This window comes from Strigops habroptila, chromosome 8, assembly GCF_004027225.2.
Source record: "Strigops habroptila isolate Jane chromosome 8, bStrHab1.2.pri, whole genome shotgun sequence".
In the NCBI taxonomy this organism is placed as follows: domain Eukaryota; kingdom Metazoa; phylum Chordata; class Aves; order Psittaciformes; family Psittacidae; genus Strigops; species Strigops habroptila.
This window is the reverse complement of record NC_044284.2, coordinates 6991444-7010625: the sequence shown is the minus strand read 5'-3', so window position 1 is coordinate 7010625 and position 19182 is coordinate 6991444. Positions and strand designations below refer to the sequence as shown.

The following is a 19182-nucleotide window of genomic DNA, read 5'->3' as shown; positions in this document are numbered from 1 at the left end:
TATGCCTCTTGGATTAACAAGGCTCATTACACCAGTATTGAAAACAATAACATAAATCAGTTTTCATCAGGTCTTATTGTTACAAGCAGCTGTTAGTTCAGCTAGAATTCACTGCTGTGAAGTCTGGTTGAATGATAAAAACAGAAATAGATCAAGATATTATGCATTTTTTAGAAGTCTTGCCTCACTCTCAGACATGCCCAGCATCCAGAAGGAAGACTGACAAGCCATTCCTTTGATCCAGCCATATTTTATGCAAGCTACCATGCTCTTTGGGAAAAGAATATTCAAGCACTTCAAAGCCAGAGGCAGACACTGTATTAGTTATTCAGCCCGCTTGTACAAGATTATAGAATGTTCCTGGTTATCAGAGTATATAGCCAGACTTAAGTTACTGGCTTTACTTTCTGTAAGTACCATTAGCTGTAAGTACCATTTCTGTAAGTACCAGGGCAGGTGCCCCAGCTGGTGTGGCAGGACAGTAGGCAGGTGCCACTCCAAAGCATCCGAAATACCACCACCAGCTCATCACTGCAAATTCCTGGATACAGCGCATCTCCTGAAAGGCCTCACATTGTATTTCATAAATCACAGACTGGTTTGGGTTGGAAGAGACCTTAAAGCTCATCCAGTTCCAGCCCCCTGGCACAGGCAGGGACACCTTCCACTAGAGCAGGTTGCTCCAAGCCCCTGTGTCCAACCTGGCCTTGAACACTGCCAGGGATGGGGCAGCCACAGCTTCTCTGGGCACCCTGTGCCAGCGCCTCAGCACCCTCACAGGGAAGAACTTCTGCCTAATGTCTAATCTCAATCTCCCCTTTGTCAGGTTAAAGCCATTCTCCCTTGTCCTGTCCCTACACATGCCCTTGTCAAAATTCCCTCTTCGAGGTTTCTTGTCAGCCCCTTTAGGCACTGGACACTGCTCTAAGGTCTCTCCAAAGCCTTCTCTTCTCCAGGCTGCACCAGCCCAGCTCTCTCAGCCTGGCTCCAAAGCAGAGGAGCATCTTTGTGGCCACCTCCACATCCCTCCTGTGTTGTTGCCCCAGAGCTGGATGCAGGACTGCAGGGGGGGTCTCACCAGAGCGCAGTAAAGGGGGAGAATCCCCTCCCTCAACCTGCTTGTCACGCTCCAGGTGATGCAGCCCTGTACTATTTGCAGAAGTATAGTTGACCAAAGGCAGCATCCATCATTTCCTTCAGTATATTATTTACAGGGAGTACTCACATTCGTCATTAAAACATTCTTCCTCATTTTTCACATGCTGTTTTCTACTACATCTTTCAGTACTTGGTTCTGGATATGTGGTTTCACGCTAGATTAAGCCATTTTCTAGAGCTTCAGCATTGTACCAAAGTAAGTTCTCAATTTTATTTTGGATATGCTAAACAAATTGAAACATGACAGGCTGTCATCCAAAATACTTTTCTAAATAGCATAGATAGTTACTACAACCTCACATGCAAAAGCTTCGTCCCATGGAGGCAATGAGACTGATCAAGAGCAGAAAGTGCACACACCTCAACCTCTTGCAGGGCTACAAGCATGATCTACTTTGTATAACTATGGCTTTACCTGCGTAAGCATAATATCAACAGAATGGCTACAGCTGTAAATGGTATTTAACTGGCACTACCAGCTGGCAAAATTTAACAGCATGCTGCAGCTCTAACACATTTTTGCCATCCTCTGAATACTTCTGCACATCTTTTCAGCATTTCTTTCAACATCATTTTAAAATGTAGGTAGAAGGACTGGATAGATCTCACATGTAAGAAGTAAAACTTTTGACATCCTAAATGGCTACGGCAATGATCTGTTTGGATCTGTTCTGGTATTTTGTGAGGAACAATTTATACACACAAGTTTCCCTTCAAAACAGGCACGTTCAGCACACACCTGGCATGTCCCACTCACCGAACACTAGCATCTTCCTTAAAATTCACTATTAACTTGTTCTATCAAGTCTGCAGCACACAAGAGCTTTAATCTGATTCAAAAGCACTTTCACAACTCTGCATCACAGAATTATTTGTGGTGTGACCCACTTAAAGATAAAAATGGGAAAAAAAAAATCCCCTAAGAATGGTAATTTCATTCAGAGAAAAACAGAAATCAAGAAGAAGAATAGAATATTTGCTGTAACACGGATGAACAATTCAGTGAACAACAAAGATCAATTCGGGGGGAAAAAAAAGGAAAATAAATTTCTATGTAAAAATAAAATCCATTATGTGAGATAGCCTCTTGCTTTCTGGAAATTTCAAAGCAATTAAGTCCCCAGCAGTTCACAGCCCTGCTTGTTTCTTTAGCACCAAACACCAGATGATTCCTTTCATTAAGCAGGCTTCTCTCTTCCCATTCAATTATTTCACTGATCCTTCTGCCTCTTCAAGAGCCTACTTCTCCAGCAGGCACCTGCACGGTGCTGGGGGAACAGAAGGGCAGCTACCACCGTTAGGCTCTCTAGCTCACCACAGCCTCCTAAAACTACGTTACACTTTGACTTGTACATTATTATATTCATAGCAGCTTAACATGCAGCTACAGAGCTTTTGCAGAAACTTAAGCAGGAACTGGTTTCAAATAAGGCTGTGGCTTTCAACAGGCTTCGGACACCCAGGAGCACTAAAGCTTGTTACTACCAATGCTCAGAATCTGAGATCCCTCTTTCTCCATATTCAAGGAAACCTCATGACTCAGCTGCTTTCCCCTGAGTACAGTTCAGTTACCCCACCCATTCGCTTCCCCACAAACCTTGCTGCTCTGTTACAATATGGTCTACAGACAAGCACGTAAATGCCTCACCCGCTACTCGGTAAACACATTTGTTAAAAAATAATAATCACAAGTTTCATCGCAAAAAGGAACTCCTACCTCTAACAGGCCGGGCACAGAAAAGGAACTTACTGCCCGCTCCAAGAGAAGTTGTCAGTCCATATGCCCACTTCTGGCCAGGCTGAAGCTTGAATGATTTTCTCATAGCCTGGCATCACAGTCAAACCCCTGTTGGCTCAGATGCCTTTACTGCATCATCGCAAAACCCAGAATATTTGTTACAGGACAAAAAATGCTGCAATTACTTACATGCCATTCTACCCACCCTTGGAAGTACAAATGCAAAGCAAGAGTCTCCTTTGTAACTACTTCTATTCCTTCATATATATTATGTCTATTCCTTTCCAGAGGATTTCTCTTTTCATCATATTTCCACTATTACATCTACAGGTTAATTTTGAGAGTGAGAAGTGGCAAAAGGGGAGGCAGAAAGTAAAATGCAGTTTAATCTCTAACTTAGTTTCACACAGAGCAATGAGGTTAACAGTCAACATGTTCCAATAACTAAAGATGGCTGCACGAATATCAGAAACCACACAGGCAAAGGACAGGAAACCCCACTAGCACCACAACATCAGCATTTCATCTTAAGCAGAAAGCCGGTGGAATGGACAGAGGAAAAAATGTATTATCTAAACCATGAATTAGTTACATTATGAAGGATGAGACTCGTAAGTACCAACGCAAATTAGGACTGGAATTGCATGTGGGCTCTTTGGTGTGTTTTGTTTTGAAAAGAAGATGAGAACAATCAAACTATGAGAATGGGTCTGGGACCACTCCACGTGCAATCCCCAAAAAAACTACACTCAGTAAAGCCATTCTCTAGAAGCACAAGTAACAAAGCTAGGGGGAAAAATAAAAATAGATGAAATATTTACCCAAATGCAGTTTCACTAAGAACCGTGTCGTAGTATCACTTTAAAAAACAATGTTTAAGAATATCAACAATATTTTTCCCATGGTTCCTTTACTTCCTTTGGAGACCAAATTCTATGGCCTGATAGAAACTTCTGATGTTCAACCTAAGTTTATCCAAGTTCAACATATTATAGCACTTCGTCTAATTTATCTGAAGAACAACAGATCTTTAACAAACACAACCTACAAAGGAATAAGATCACTTAAGGAATGACGACATTAAAGCATGAAGGTAATGGGCTGTAAAACAGCGATCCTGATGAAACTCAGGAACATCCAAAAACCACTCACTTCAGAACTAACAAGATATATCAGGGAGTATCCATCTGCCCTAACTGATTACTACTGGCCCCTGCCATGGGCAGAATATAGCAAACTACATCAATCTCTGCTTTGACATATTACCCGTGAAGGCTTCCCTTCCAATATAATCAATGTGGCAGTTCACAATTAAAGACTGTTTATGTTAGACTACTGTACAATTCACCTCAGTCCCAACAGCCCTTTACAAACTAGCTGAGATGACATGCAACCAGGCACAGCTTAGTGTCTCTGGGTTTACTTTTGTGCATTAGCTTGACATAAGTAGGGCTGAAACCCAAAACCAACAGGCACAGCAAGCTGCGCTGCAAAGAGATGTCAAGTCAACTGGTGAGACTTCTGAGAGGTGACTCTGAGACCACGGATGACTCCTCAATTCTGCTATTTCTGCCTCTATTGAGACATCTCACTGGTGTGACACAAAGATTGAAATGTAAATTATTCTGAGATCAACTCCCACGAATCCAAGCTGATTCTTGCTACACAAAACCAAGAGAACTTGGCACATTATTCAATGATTAAGTATCTCCTCTGTGAAAGGGAGTTCCTGACAACCTATGGGAGTTATGTACTGAGTCACAGAGAAAGCAGAATGCAATCAATAAACAACCCAGAATCATGACCCCACCATTACTGTGAACCCTTTTCTTCTGGTTCATTACATCCTCATTCAGTGAAGGCAAAAAACTGTTCATCACTTCTTGGTCTTTTTTCTTATCTCCTACCTAGTACTAGGAGCTGACGTACAGGCACTATCTCAGCTGATCTGTAAAGTCATCATCCATTTGAAGAATTTGCTTCCTGTCAAACTATTTTTTTGCCATGGTCCCTGGCACTTAAAACACAGGTTTGATGACAATACAAAGGGTTTACTGACACAGCTCTGTTGGTAAATCCTACAAGTACAGCTACAGCTTATATTGGTAAAAAAACACCACCTCTGACCATAACAACTGCAACTGTGCTAGGGTTTTACTCATTAAGTACCTTTATAAAGAGCGCTTTTTCCTTCACACTGTCAACCAGCATCAGTACCACTATAAAGCAAGCAGCTGATCTTCCCAAGCTAGCTGTGTGGAGGTATGTTTTAGTATGGAACTTTCATCCAACTTATCCCCAGATGAAAATCCCTGCTTCCTCTTGAGTATGCAGTACCAAGGACAACGTGATGATGGGAAAAAAGCACTAACAACAAAATCAGAGGCTACTCAGGGGAAACTTCTTTTTCCCTAAATACTCAAGATGGAGAATTAGTTTCATGGGTATCGCTTGAAAGAACAAACAATCAAAATCAACACATTATAGGCCAGAACACATCTGTGATATTCAGATGTACATCTCATTGCTATCAAGATAACAGTGCATTTGTAAGAAATAACCTTATGAGAAAGAGCTGGCCGAAATTTAGCCTAGAAAAAACTGCCATGGGTTTAAGAAAGAGAAAATACATCGATAATCTTATCTTCCTTTCCAAACAAACTAGAAGTCATTACTGAATTCATGTCAAACTGTGTGCCACGACAATAAAAAATAAACAAACTAGCAAACACAACAAAACCTTATGGGAAAATTCACTCCATTCTCCCAAGAGAAGCAGCAGGCAGAGCAATACAGAAATTCCACACAAATAATCTCAAGATCACCTAAAGCAGCTGTAAAACAAGGTGTCCTTTACACAGTTGCCTCAGAACACCTCTGTCTCTCGTGTCGGTTCATGTGTTTAGTCTAAATCTTCACAGTCAGTAATGGCTTTGATTTCTGATACATAAACCACATCACACTTCAACTGCCAAGACAGGTGTGTTCCTTTGGGGCAAGGCTGATCACCAAACATAGAAAGATAGATTTAAGGGCAGAGATTATGCATACCAAGTTTAAGAGAACTATCCATGGCACAAACCTTCAGGAGACATGAGGTGACAGCCAGAATTTTAATACCATGTCATTGCATTTTCCCCTCGGTATGTTTTGAAGCAGAGGGAGAGGAGTCTGAACTTAACCCTTAGCTCTACTTCATGCTATGAAATGCTCTAGAGCACAGGAATCAAGAAGGAAGAATGATCTAGACTGCTCCCCAAAACGTATCCAAGCTCTTGCCATGCTAACCTAACTAAGAGTCCTGATGACTCACAAGACAGCAGTCCAAAGATCTATGATGCAGCAGGGTAAATCAGCATACACACTCTGAAAAGCCAGATATTCTTAGGAAACTCAGGTGAAAGTTCTTTTCCCTTCTCACATCACCTGAGGGTTCCAGTTACCCAAAGTTACTTGCACACTAAATGGAAATAGGCTAGAAACACTACACCAGATGCCTGTGAACCATCAGATATACATACATGCCACATTTCATCAGTCTTTCGCTTTTGAGGACACTTAAGTTATCTTTCCAGACAGACCATCATGGCAAGCAAACTTCTCTGCTTCCATCAGAGCAACAAACACAAAAAAATAACAACTGATTAGAAGTTTAACATTAAAATTTATTCCAGCCAAAATTCACAAGAAAACACCTTACAGTTCCTTCTTGTTAGAACTAAGACAAGTTGCCCAGAAGTTTCAAAAAGCACTTTTGCATATAAAAAGAGGGGCAGGGGGAATACCCTAGCAGACGGGTACCTTTCCAAAAGGAAGACTTTCCAACTGATTTTACATCAAAGCAGCTAGCAATACCTGTTGTAGATGTGATTCTCCAAGGCAGAACTGCCCAGAGGCTTCATAAAATGTAACTAAAATCAGCACTTGTTGATATTTTCTAAATGGGAGTCAGCATCAATCCTGCAACACATCTAGAGGTCCACAAACCAGAATGTTTGAGAGCTACCAGTCTAGCGACAAGCTAAAAAATTGAGGCTTGTAACAAGAAGCAACTAATATTAGGCCAAGTAACACAGTGGAAAAACTGAAGCATCTCCAAGGGACAGTTCCCTAATCTGATCTGCTAAGAGCTCGACTGGAAAAAGGAACTATCAAATTGTTTCACAACACTAAAATAAGAGTGTCTCTCAACTTTCCTCTAATGCAATTGCTGTGTAATGCTACCAAGAGAAAACTGAACACGACCAGAAGAGGTTATCATATCTACAAGTTTACCCAAGGAATGATCACACATCACCTCTCCGACCACTGAAAATAAAATCATTCTGAAGGACAGCAGATCTTCCAAAGGGCAGACACCAAGCTCAGGCAGAAATGCTTGCATTTTAGCTGTTACTTAGAATCATAGAATGTTTTGGGTTGGAAGAGACCTTAAGGCTCATCCAGTTCCAACACCCTGCCATGGGCAGGGACACCTTCCACTAGAGCAGGTTGCTCCAAGCCCCTGTGTCCAACCTGGCCTTGAACACTGCCAGGGATGGGGCAGCCACAGCTTCTCTGGGCACCCTGTGCCAGCGCCTCAGCACCCTCACAGGGAAGAGCTTCTTCCTAATGTCTAATCTCAATCTCCCCTCTGTCAGGTTAAAGCCATTCCCCTTGTCCTGTCACTACCTGCCCTTGTCAAAAGCCCTTCTCTAGATTTCTTGTAGCCCCTTTAGGCACTGAAGCTGCTCTCAGGTCTCCCCTTAAGGAGCCTTCTCTTCTCCAGGCTGCCCCAGCCCAGCTCTCTCAGCCTGGCTCCAGAGCAGAGCTGCTCCAGCCCCCGGGGCATCTCCACAACCTCCTCTGGGCTCGCTCCAACAGCTCTACGTCCCTCTTGTGTTGTTGCCCCAGAGCTGGACCAGGACTGCAGGGTGGGTCTCACCAGAGCGGAGCAGAGGAGGAGAATCCTCTCCCTCAACCTGCTGGCCACACTCCTTATACATAATCCTACATTGTGTATTACCATTTCAGCTACACCAGTACCCTGTCAACACCATCTACTCCTCAGGGCTACGTGGGGGAAAGAAAACCAAACAAACCAAAACCAACCTTTATTATTGTTAATTGGTGCACCAGCTTAACACTAATTTTATTTAAACAAGGGATTATAAAAATTACTTTGATAGGAGTTTACAACAGTATAATGCCATTGCTTTCTACACCAAGAGGCTTCAATCAAGAGCCCTTAAACAATCAAATACTCTAGAAATAAAATAATTGCAGCTATCAAAATTCAGAGCCTTGGTAAACTCTAAGTTATGCAAAATCATTTCCATGTTCCATGTTCTAACAGACTTGTTCTAATTACAGAGGCAAGCCAAAAGAAATCACAATTCACACACACAAAAAGAATTCTATACTGTCGTCCCATTTTCAACAACTAAAGTAATCAACATATTAGAAAAATGCTACCTTTAAGAAGGAGAAGGAAAAGTTATGCTTTCAACACTCAGGTTTCAATCTATAACCTTAGGTTTGGCTGCAGTCAAAATGCACTCTTGGTTATAAATTCTGTAAGATAACATGTAATGGTATGTTTAAAAATTCTGAAAATAACAAATAAAATGCATGAAGTTGTTTAGAATCTAATAAACCATCCTCTAAATACACAAGGAAATTGGGACTTGACAGAATTCAGGTATTGATCAAAATACTTCTTTTTCTACTACTAAGTCAAAGAAGATTTTAATAGATAATGTGCTTTTCAACCTATCCAGATTTCTCTTTTAGCTCCTAAAACACATATTTTGATTTCTCCATTCACAATCATTTTAAAATTGGTTTAGTTTGGTTATCTAATTCAGGGACTTGATGAAAGTTCACATTTTCTCAGTTTTGGTAAAAATCTTAAAGGCATGAATCCACAACACTGGAAGTTAAAGTACCATAATAAGCAGCAGTGGCAAGCTGTAGAAACTTCTGCTGTACTAAGACTTTTCAAGCTTGCAAGTAATCCTGAAGGTTAAAAATAACCCACTTAGAGAGGAAAGATTCTGTATTTCTGGCCAACAACCCTTCTCCTTGTTCTCTGAAGAGATCACTAACAGCTACTTCTGAAACACAGGTATGACATTTCTTCCTAGATTTGATATTAGTAAGTCCCCAACCTGTGTAAATACATGAGATGCACACACACAAATATACATATAAGTTCCCAAACAAGAATGAAAGCTCACTAAACAGAATTTGTTTCTCTTTAGACTGAAATGTACATATATACAGGTAGGCAAGAGTAACTACAATCACCAGTTATAAAGCTGGGGGCTGGAGGCTGTTTGGGTTTTTCCAAGTTAAAAGACAGAAGAAAACAGATATGCAATTCTTGAACAGAATTTAAACCTTCAATATAGTCACAAGTTTGTCATCACACACAAATGCCCTGAAGTTTTTGTGACTTTTTTGGAAAACATTCCCTAACCCTGAAATAAAGAAGCTCTTTTGGATCTAAGGATGTTAATCCCCACACCCTACCACATGGGTTAAGAGTAACACCAGTCTGCCTGCACAGCTATGCCAGGACTCTGCCCAAAATGCTCTGTGAATGGATGTAGTTCCTAACAGAAAAACTGTTTACTCCAGCTCCACCCTATTACAGAGTTAGCAGAGTTTAAATATTGCTCAATGTCAATTATAGATGTAAACCGGAACTGTGTTAGTCAATACTGATGAGTCAATATACTGCTTTTCTTGGAGATTACAAATCTCAATAATTACAGCCAGAATAGCGCTTGTTTAGAAAACTTAAGATTATTTTCAAGAAGATTCCTTCGTTGTCAGCCATTATCCATGAAATCCATGGAAAAAGTCTATCTGCCCTGGTCACTGGAGCTTGAGTTTGCTTTCAGGCCATATTTGAAGTTGAATTTCTCATGTTCAAGCAGCAAGGCCCTCAAGCTCAACACCCAACACTTCAAGATTTAAGGTTTTCTAATTATCTTGATTATTTTAGCTTTCCTCAATCATATTTTTTTTCTTTAAAGAGAAGCCTTCATTCATTCCACTGATAAACTACACCAGACTACAGAAAAGACCAGTTTCCCACAGGAACTTTTCCTTATTTGATTTTAAAGTTGGAAAGCATTCAACAAGGCAGAGGACAGCAAAACCAGCATCCTCAGTCAAGACTCTCTCATGTACTGTCCCAAACAGAATAATTCTAACCTGAATCTTCTTTTCTCATTAGGCAACACACAACTTAAGTGCCTAACATGCAGTCACCACTTAAGAACCCATCCTTTTTTAATTCTGAGACTAACAACTAATTCCATGGCAACAATCCAGGTGCCTGAATGATAAATGTCACTGCAAATAGCAAAGCACAGCTGGTCTCCAACTGCCCCATCAGAAAACCACAAACCTCCTACCTGTCTTGGGCAGATGCCTTGGAGAACCTAAAATACTACTAGATATCTATGTTTAAGTAAATGAATCTCACACCACAAGTGGATGTCACTGGAAAAAAACTCTGGAAGCGCACTACCACACAATACACACATCACCACACACGCAAACACAGGAAAAAATTCTTTGTGCTTAAGCATCATTATCTGAGAAAAAAGAGGGAGAATCACCATGCTGCTGAAGAATACTGTGGAAAGTACTTTCATTAGTATCTCTGAACCAATGAAAAGCCCACAGGACCTGAATCCTGCTGGCTTCAGAGAACTGAGTTTAATGCAATAAAGAAAAAGACCAAATACTACGTCACAACTAAAGTACATGCAAAGGATGCCCCTTTGTGAGTGCATGAGTGTTTTCTCCTGCACTGACCAACAAACGGTCCTACTGAAAACAACCTCAGAACAATCACCTAAACTTTTTGTACCAAATAATAAGCAGAGTGAAGTTCTGAATGTTACCTTTTGAGAGACTAACTTTGCTTTCTCAACATTTTTCTAACAGTACTGATCATACACAAAGCCTTTACCAAGAACTGTGTCTCAACTCTCTCCCCTACAAGGTATCTCTTTAAATTCCCCTGCAAAGTTTCTCCATCACTACCAATCTCTGGCCAGAAGAAACTTGGGACTTGAATAGCAGGTGTTACAGGTTAGAAGAACGATGCATTCATAAACTGTGTGGGAGAGACTTCTCAGTGCTCACCTGTGTTACACTCGCTGCATGTCGGTATCACTAAGGTCTCATTTAGGTAGAATAAACCCCCCTACGTTTTCTTTTCTAAACTGTTAATTCGCTGTGAACGAACTTTTATTTTGCCTTTTCTTTGTCTACTACTGTATTTAATAAAGTTCACATGTTACATGCCAGTTAATTTATAAACCATTACAATACATCTGGAGGGAAAAAGATATCTTTTGACATATGTTAAAAGGAATATCATCTGCCAAAGCAGTAAAGGGCATACTTCACACATAACAATCAAATTCACACGTAAGAATCATAGTAAAATATGACACAAGTGAACTTTTGCCTCATTTCTACAACTGTAGCAAAACCTCTTGAAACCGCCTACCCTAAGGAAGAGATCAGAGACTCCGTTGCACAGGATGCTCTCAATGTGTGCTGTCAGCACACACATCTACCACATCATCCGAGATGCAATTGATAACTCAGTGTCTACAGGTTTATTTTGAAGCAACCTCCTCAGCAGATGACCTGGGAAGCTGGCATGGCTCTGAATGAATACTTGCAAAACAAAAGGTATCCATCCATGCTAAGCCTTCCCAGGTGAGCTCTTGTCCAGGGGAGTGAAGAGAAAAACAACATGGAAAGTCACTGGGTCAACTTCTGCCTGGCAAAATCTGAAATGGCATCGGATAGGAGTGAGATGGAGGGGCTTTCCTCAACTCCTTCTTCATATTTCTAGGTACTAGCGTGCTTTACTTAAAATCAGTAAACACAACAACAAAAGCTTTTCAGAAAGGCATTTCTTTAGTGGTCAGTTGTTTGCCCGGGCACTTCTAGCAGCCAGAAAAAGATGATGCATTCCACGTTTCTGGAAACACTTCTCCATATTTTCATTACATGTTTTAACACGGGTAACTTCAAAGGAGCTAAGGCATTTCATACACACGAATGACTGCACATAAGTACTTCTCTCGCAATCACACATACTCAACTCCCTGAGAAGCTGACATATTAATTCAATTTAATTTATAGCCAAGTTCTTCACTGTTTTTAAGTGTCATGTTTCAGATCTTGCAGGGTTTGCAGTTAAACTTTTAGTTACATTATTTTAGTAAGAAAAATGAATGTTATCAATACAAATGGATCCAAAACCCCCTACACAAAAGGATAAGGATCAAAGGCAGCACACAGCAATTTTTCACTGGTGCAGCCATTTTCACTGTGAAACACTTGACAATATAACTGACCATTTAAAAATAACTCCAAGTAGTAACTCCTAAATAACTGCAACCAAAGATGTTTCCGAACTTAGAAAACCACGTTACACTAATACTACAGTTCTGTACTAATTATAACTCCTCAGGTTTTGAACTGTCTTGCTATATTTAACTTTTTAGCGATGAATTCTCCGAGTGTTTGAAGGGGAGGGCACAACTACAGAGCAAACAGATCTTTAGAAAGGAGCTAGGTATTGTACGAAAAGTAGCAGATTTCCAATAAAACAGAAAGGTTGCCCACAACAGGGTCATGGTTTAATCCCAGCTGGCAACTAAGTACCATGCAGCCCCTGCTCCCACAGTGCGATGGGGAGAAGCACTGGAAAAAAGATAAAACCCATGGGTTGAGGTAATAAGAGTTTAATAACTAAAGTACAATATAATACTGATAATGACAATGAAAATGGAAATAACAAAAAGAGAGAAAACTAAAAAAAAAACCACCCCAATAAGACAACAAACAGCAGCGATGCACTGGGTAAACATTCAGCAATTTCCCCTGATTTTTATGGCCTTGTGAATAGGCTTAAAAATTGCTTCCTTTCAGTGTATCCGAAGTCCACAGTCTGGAACTTTTTATAGTGTCTTTTGAGTATATGAAGTATTGGCTGAAATACTCAAAGCAAGGGAGTTAGAAAGCAAACTGCAGTTGTTTATTTAAACCTATGCAATTTACTTTCTAAATTAATGTTGTCTGAAAAAAAAAAGCAGGGCATGAAGGCTGCTGAGGAACAGTTATTCCTGTACGCACACAGTATTTTGCCTGCTTCCAGTTTGGATCAATCCTAGATTCAATCCTTTATAAAGGCTATTTAAATAGGGACAAATGAATGTGCCATTTTATCATCAGGTGGAATAATGAAAGCACATAAACCCGCTGAGGCTAAGACCGAACTCACATGACACCAGTTTAAGCCTTAGGTACTCCTGAAGCATGCATTTAAAAGCCTAGCTGGAGTCCGTTAAAATAATTCAAGACAGCCTCATCTTCTAATTTAACTTTGTGTTTGCACTTGGGGGTGGGGAGGGGAAGAAGGAGTGATCTCAGCATAAAGTTTCACCTTCTAACTGAAGACATTCAGCTTCCTTCTGGCACACACCTCTACATCTTGCGGTGAAAGAAGCACGATACCAAGAGAGATCATGGGGAAAGAGAAGAGCCCACAAGGAAGGGAATAAAAGCTGAAGTTGCAAACTACTCAGAATAATGAACGCCCTAAATTAGACAACAAATTGGGGATATAGCATCTGTCTGGTTAGAACAGCACAATCTCGAGCACTAATAGCAAAAGGAATTTTTCATCTTGCTTAGGGTTTATCTACAGCCACAAAAATACAGTTACAGTGAACACTATGACTTAGGATCACTGGACTAAGAAGGGTTTTGTCCAATGTGATGGATAGCTGGCTTCAACTTGCAGCTAAGAAGAGACAAAAGTGCTCACAGCCCACTCTTTCCTTACCAGAAATTGCTAAATTTACAGGATTTCAACTGTACGATGTCAAAAATACAGTATTTGAAAGTCAACTCATATTTCTGCTTTGCACGTTATTCACATAAATAGCTGCAGGCTGTTGTGGTACTATTCATTTTGAAGGAGCAGATGAGTCAAATCTTATTTTTGATAGAAAGCTGCAAGATGCCTCCAATTAGACAAAGGTAATCATACTTTAATGGTTGCTCTTGTAATTAAACCATGTTTTGGGGTGTCAGAAGTACAGAAAAGCAGGGCCACAAGGGAATTTGAAAGGTCATCAGGCTCCTTCCTGCCCCCTGCTTCAAACCACCATCAACTATTAGAGCCCCATTCCAAAAGTCTACATGCAGTACAAAGAAGACATCCTTTTCGCAAGTATCTAAAGCCTCTAAGCACATTACAGCAATTATCAAAGCTTTCCAAAAGATTTCCAAAAGATTTTAGACAAAAAAATTAAGGCTGCAAACATCTCACTAAAAAAAAAAATCTGCAAAAGCTCAATACAGAAATGATTCAGAAGGGAGGATACTGGTTGGTAATTCCAATATTCAAAAACCCTAGAAAGTACAGCATGAAGAGCACAACAGTAAGGTCTCACTTGACTACCATCGATTAATTAATAAGAGATGCATTAGCTTCCACAATAGAATGCAAAATAAACACCATTCCCTCCTGAATGTTTCATAAAAGCAAACAAGGAATTCCAAGAGGTGGAGTTTTTCTTAATGCTATCACACCCCGATGGGAATACACATTTGTCTGTGCTTGATAATACCCAATGAGCATAATTATCTCTCAAACACATATTGTCACAAATTAAATATTAACTGGAACTTTTATTTAGTCTCCTTTATTTGGACAAATACATACATCTTAAAAAAAGTTCTGTTTTATACTTCTCCATCCCCAACCATGCATTCAATGCCTACAGAATGAATCAAAGTTTCAGAACTCTGTGTCAACATAAACAAGAGAACACAATTAAATTGAAATAAACCCACTGCTGCCAGCAGTCAGAAATATTCAGCAGCATGTCAGCCCATACATACAAGCTGACATTACAAGACCTTTGTTCTGCTTACTCCCAACACAATCTCTTCCTGTACTAAGGTGCTTTTTCAGTCTGACCAAGAAAATCCCCCAATGTATCACACTACCATTTACAGTTTAAATAAAGGTAAATTTAAGTCAAGTGTATACTACCTGGCTGACTCAGGGTCTCGCATCACAGGACAACTATAAAGCTAATGGTAAAATACAATATTCTTACAACATCAAGCCCACGACAGACAGAATCCCACCAAAACACAGGGACAGAGGGCATCGTGCCACTCTTACACACCAGACCAGCTGCCAACTGATAAAAACCCCATGTTATTTCTGGCCCTAAAACAGGTGCCACACTTATAATTCACAGAATATCTCTTGGCCTTTCTTTTCTCTGCAGCTAAAGGCATGTGCCGCATCAATAGGTATTAGGTAACAGGTATTAACTAAAAGTACACAGTGTTTTAGATAGTAAAAATGTATTATTTAAAAGCTTAGATGCCAAGGCGCAAGCTCAGGATGTTAAATTTCCTCTGACAGTATATGATTTCATGAGCTCTCCGGGTAAAAAAGGAAGACAAATTTCCTGCTGGTGAACTATGCTGCTGAAAGGAAAACACAGGGCCTTGAATTAGAGTTTCTGACAGGTAAGTCTAAAAAAAACCCACACGCACACACAAGACTTGGCCATATTTTGATGCTAATCGACTTTCATTTCTGATCCACACTTAAACTGCTCTTCCAAACATTGTTACACTCCTCACTGAAACTAAAGAGCCTAGGTCATGTAATTTAATCTTTGACTCATCATGCAAATTAAATCACACCATTCCCATAAGACTGCATATAGGCTTTAAATAAATCCTATGCACCTACATGAGCACATACCAAAAATTACATTTTCTTTAATAAAAAAAGCCCCAAACACCAAACTATTGGGTACATCCTGGTTTCAGAGTTAGTGCTATTCACAGATTGGTAGGAAAAACTATGAAAAAAACTTTTTTTTCAGGAGCACAGTGTAGTTTGCCAAAAAAATCGGATCTTCACAGCCCTCACATCCAGCTATTTCTGCACAGAGGTCTATGAGGACTACGAACACGAGTAACAATTGTAGGAAGAGGCCTTAGACCTGGACATTGAGAGAGCTGCGTAAGTTAGTGCCTGCTCCACACCTCTCATCAACTCATGGACTACAGGACATAACAAAGAAGAGGTTGTAACTGGATGTTCTCCTGACCGAAGGGCTCACTCTTCCCTGGCTGGGGCAGAGCATTCACCGCCCTGCTGCGCACCCCGGGCCGGGCCGGGCCGTGCGGCAGCGGCTGCCTCCCACCCCAGAACCGGCTCCTCTGCTGCGGGCTGAGGTAAACCCGGCGCAGTTGTACATCTTAATTCGCTGCCCGGCTCTGCATTTGAGGAACTCCGGGATCCAAGGCGCTGCCGCACCACTAAACACAGACGCTGGCCTGTGCCCTTCCCCTTCACACTGCCTCCGGCTCACACACACCGACACCGACACCCCCACCCCAACCGCACCGGGGGCACTAAGCACCCGCCGGGACCTGCCCCTTCTCCAGGCCCACAGCTAGCCCCGGAGAGGCGGCGCCGCCTCCGAGGCCAATCTGCCCGGCACGCCTCCGCCGAACCGGGAGCCGGGGCCGGCAAGCGGCGGGCACCGGCCGGGCCAGGCCGCGCTCCCCCGCGGCCCGCAGGACACGACCGGGCCCTGCCCCGACCGGCCGCCCCGCACGCACCAGCAGCGGGAGCGCCGCCTCCCGACCCGGCCGCACGCCGCGGCGGACAATGCGCGTCGGGCCAGGTGCCCTTCGTCCCCCTTCGCCGGGCCCGGGCCCGACCCCCGGCCGCACCGCCTCAGTACCTGCGTGCGGAGCGCGGCCTGGCGCCTCCTCAGCGGCGTGTCCGGCGGGGCCTGCCCCTCGCGGCCCGTCCGCCCCGGTGCGGCGGCTGGCGGCGCGGCTCCGGCGGCTGCAGGCTGAGGCGCGGCGCGGCCCCGGCTCGCCCGGCCCCCTCCCCCCCCCCGCCCCGCGCTCTGCTGCGTCGCAGCGGCCCTTCCCTCGCCCGGCGGCGGAGCGCGGCGGCGGAGCGCGGCGGAGCGCGGCGACGCTTCCGCCCGCTGCCGCACCACACTGCCCTCTGCCGGCGCGGAGGGCCGAGCGCGGCGCCTACGCGGGGAGCGGAAGCGCCGCGGAAGTAACGCGGAAGCACCGGACCCCCCCACCACCAAAACCCGAGCCCCGGCGGGTCTGTGTCATCGACATCGCTATCATTCCCTCCATTATTTACTGTTATCCCAATGTTATTATTTATTATTCTTTGTTTCTATTATTATTTCTATTCATTATTAACATTTTGTCCTGTAGGGGTATTTAATATTCTTTATTTAATAACTATTTATATTTTAGTATATATATTTATCTTTATTTCCATGTTTTTATTACCTATCATAAATATTGTTACTTAATAATTTATAATTTATAATTAATTCAATAAGTACTTATAATAATAAGTAATAATTTCCCCCTTTCCTCTTTGCCCCAACCTCCTGCAAGCCCTTTGCACCCTCTGCGCTGTCACAAAACTCTCCTGTTCTTCCCGTGTCATGAGCCCCAGGGCTCAGATGTGCGGCTGTGACACAGAGTCCTGCCCCGGACATGGACTTCAGCCAGCCCCATGCACCAGGTTGCCAGTGAATTATAGTCCAAAGGTTGTTTCTGCTAATTCCCATCGTGGTACGGAAGGGCTTTGGGCTGCTGCCGTGTTCCTGGGTGGTAATACTCATATATTGAGCAACCTGGTCTAGTGGAAGGTGTTCCTGCCTGTTGGAACTGGATGAGCTTTAAGGTCCCTTCCAAACCAAACCAATCTGTGATTCTATGATTATTCTTGCCATGACAAATGCAGCGTAACCTGGATTGAAAAAAGCACACATCTCTCCCGGCACAGTTCAAGTTGATACTGTCTATTAGTGTGATATAATACACACCATGATTTTAAAACAGAGAAATATATCTTTATGAAACAAGTCATGAATTTCTTACAAGCTGGGAGGTGAAACCTGGCCCCTGCAGGTCTGATGTATTACTGCTGCATAGCACTGTGTGACTTGCTGGCCTGGTTTCCTGAAATGTCCTCATGAGCTGACAGCTTCTATCTTCAGCTTCTTTTTGTTACGTGTCTCCACATCACAGAATCACACAGAATTGTTAGGGTTGAAAGGGACCTCTGGAGACCATCCAGTCCAACCCCCTGCCAAGGCAGGGCCACCTAGTGCAGGTTACAGAGGAACACATCCAGGCAGGTCCTGAATGTCTCCAGAGAGGGAGATTCCACAACTCCCCTGGGCAGCCTGTTCCAGTGCTCTGCCACTCTCAGTGTAAAGTTCTTCCTCACGTTGAGGTGAAACTTCTTGTGTTTCAGTTTATGGCCATTGCTCCTTGTCCTGCCGCTGGGCACCACTGAAAAGAGGGCACCATCCTCCTGGCACCTACTTTTGAGATATTTATGTGCACTAATGAGATGCCTTCTCAGTCTGCTCTTCTCCAAACTAAACAGGCCCAGCTCCCGTAATGTCTTCTCATCAGAGGGATGCTCCAGACCCCTGATCACCTTTGTGGCATCCCTTTCCTGCCCTTCCTCATCACGTCACTGGGGAGGGATTGGGTCTGGCTTATCACTGCCAGCATTTTTCCTGCAGCAGCACGTTGCTGCTCTGCAATTCATGCGCCGCGGCTGCCTCACCTGCTCTACAACGAGCAAGTGGCATTGGTGGGAAAAGCTGCCTCTCGCCAGGATGCTGCATGGGGCACAGCTCGGCAGTGGGGCACAGAGGGCCTTAAACTCCTCTCCCTTTGGCTGTACTCACAGCTCAGTGAGCTTGTATTAGACAGAGTGAGAATCTGCTCCAGCCATGGTGAGGTGACAGGGAGGGGGAAACACAAAAGCAGTTTCTCTAGCCACACCTGAATTAGAGCAATGGGATTTGCACAGGGTGCTGGACCTACACACTCCCCTGGGGACTGCAGGGTCTCCTCTCTTCCCCCATGCCTGGCAGGCATTCCCCCAAGCTGGAAGTTTACCAAATTAAAAACAAACTCAAACATAAACCAAAATAGTCTTCATATCCAGGCAACAAATACCATCCCCAGATGTCTGAGAAAACTCAGTGCTCCGGCAGTGCTTGGCTGGCATTGTGCTGCCCCGTCTGTTGCATTTTGGATATATATCCCATGTGCTCTGCTCTAGCTGTGTCTTTTAGCAGCCTCACAGCAACCTCCCGTATTTCACAGTCCAACTTCTCACCCCTGTGAGATGGATTTTCTTTCCTGGACCC

General features: G+C 42.9%; 1 protein-coding gene across 1 annotated transcript in view; it reads right to left on the bottom strand.

Moving 5' to 3' along the window:
- Nucleotides 1–16972, bottom strand: part of CAB39 (calcium binding protein 39) — a 43026-nt gene extending 26054 nt beyond the window's left edge. The window contains exon 1 of the mRNA XM_030494273.1: nt 16711–16972. The gene's annotated coding sequence lies outside the window, so the exon portion shown is untranslated. The remainder of the gene's footprint in view (nt 1–16710) is intronic.
- Nucleotides 16973–19182: the final 2210 nt, after the last annotated feature.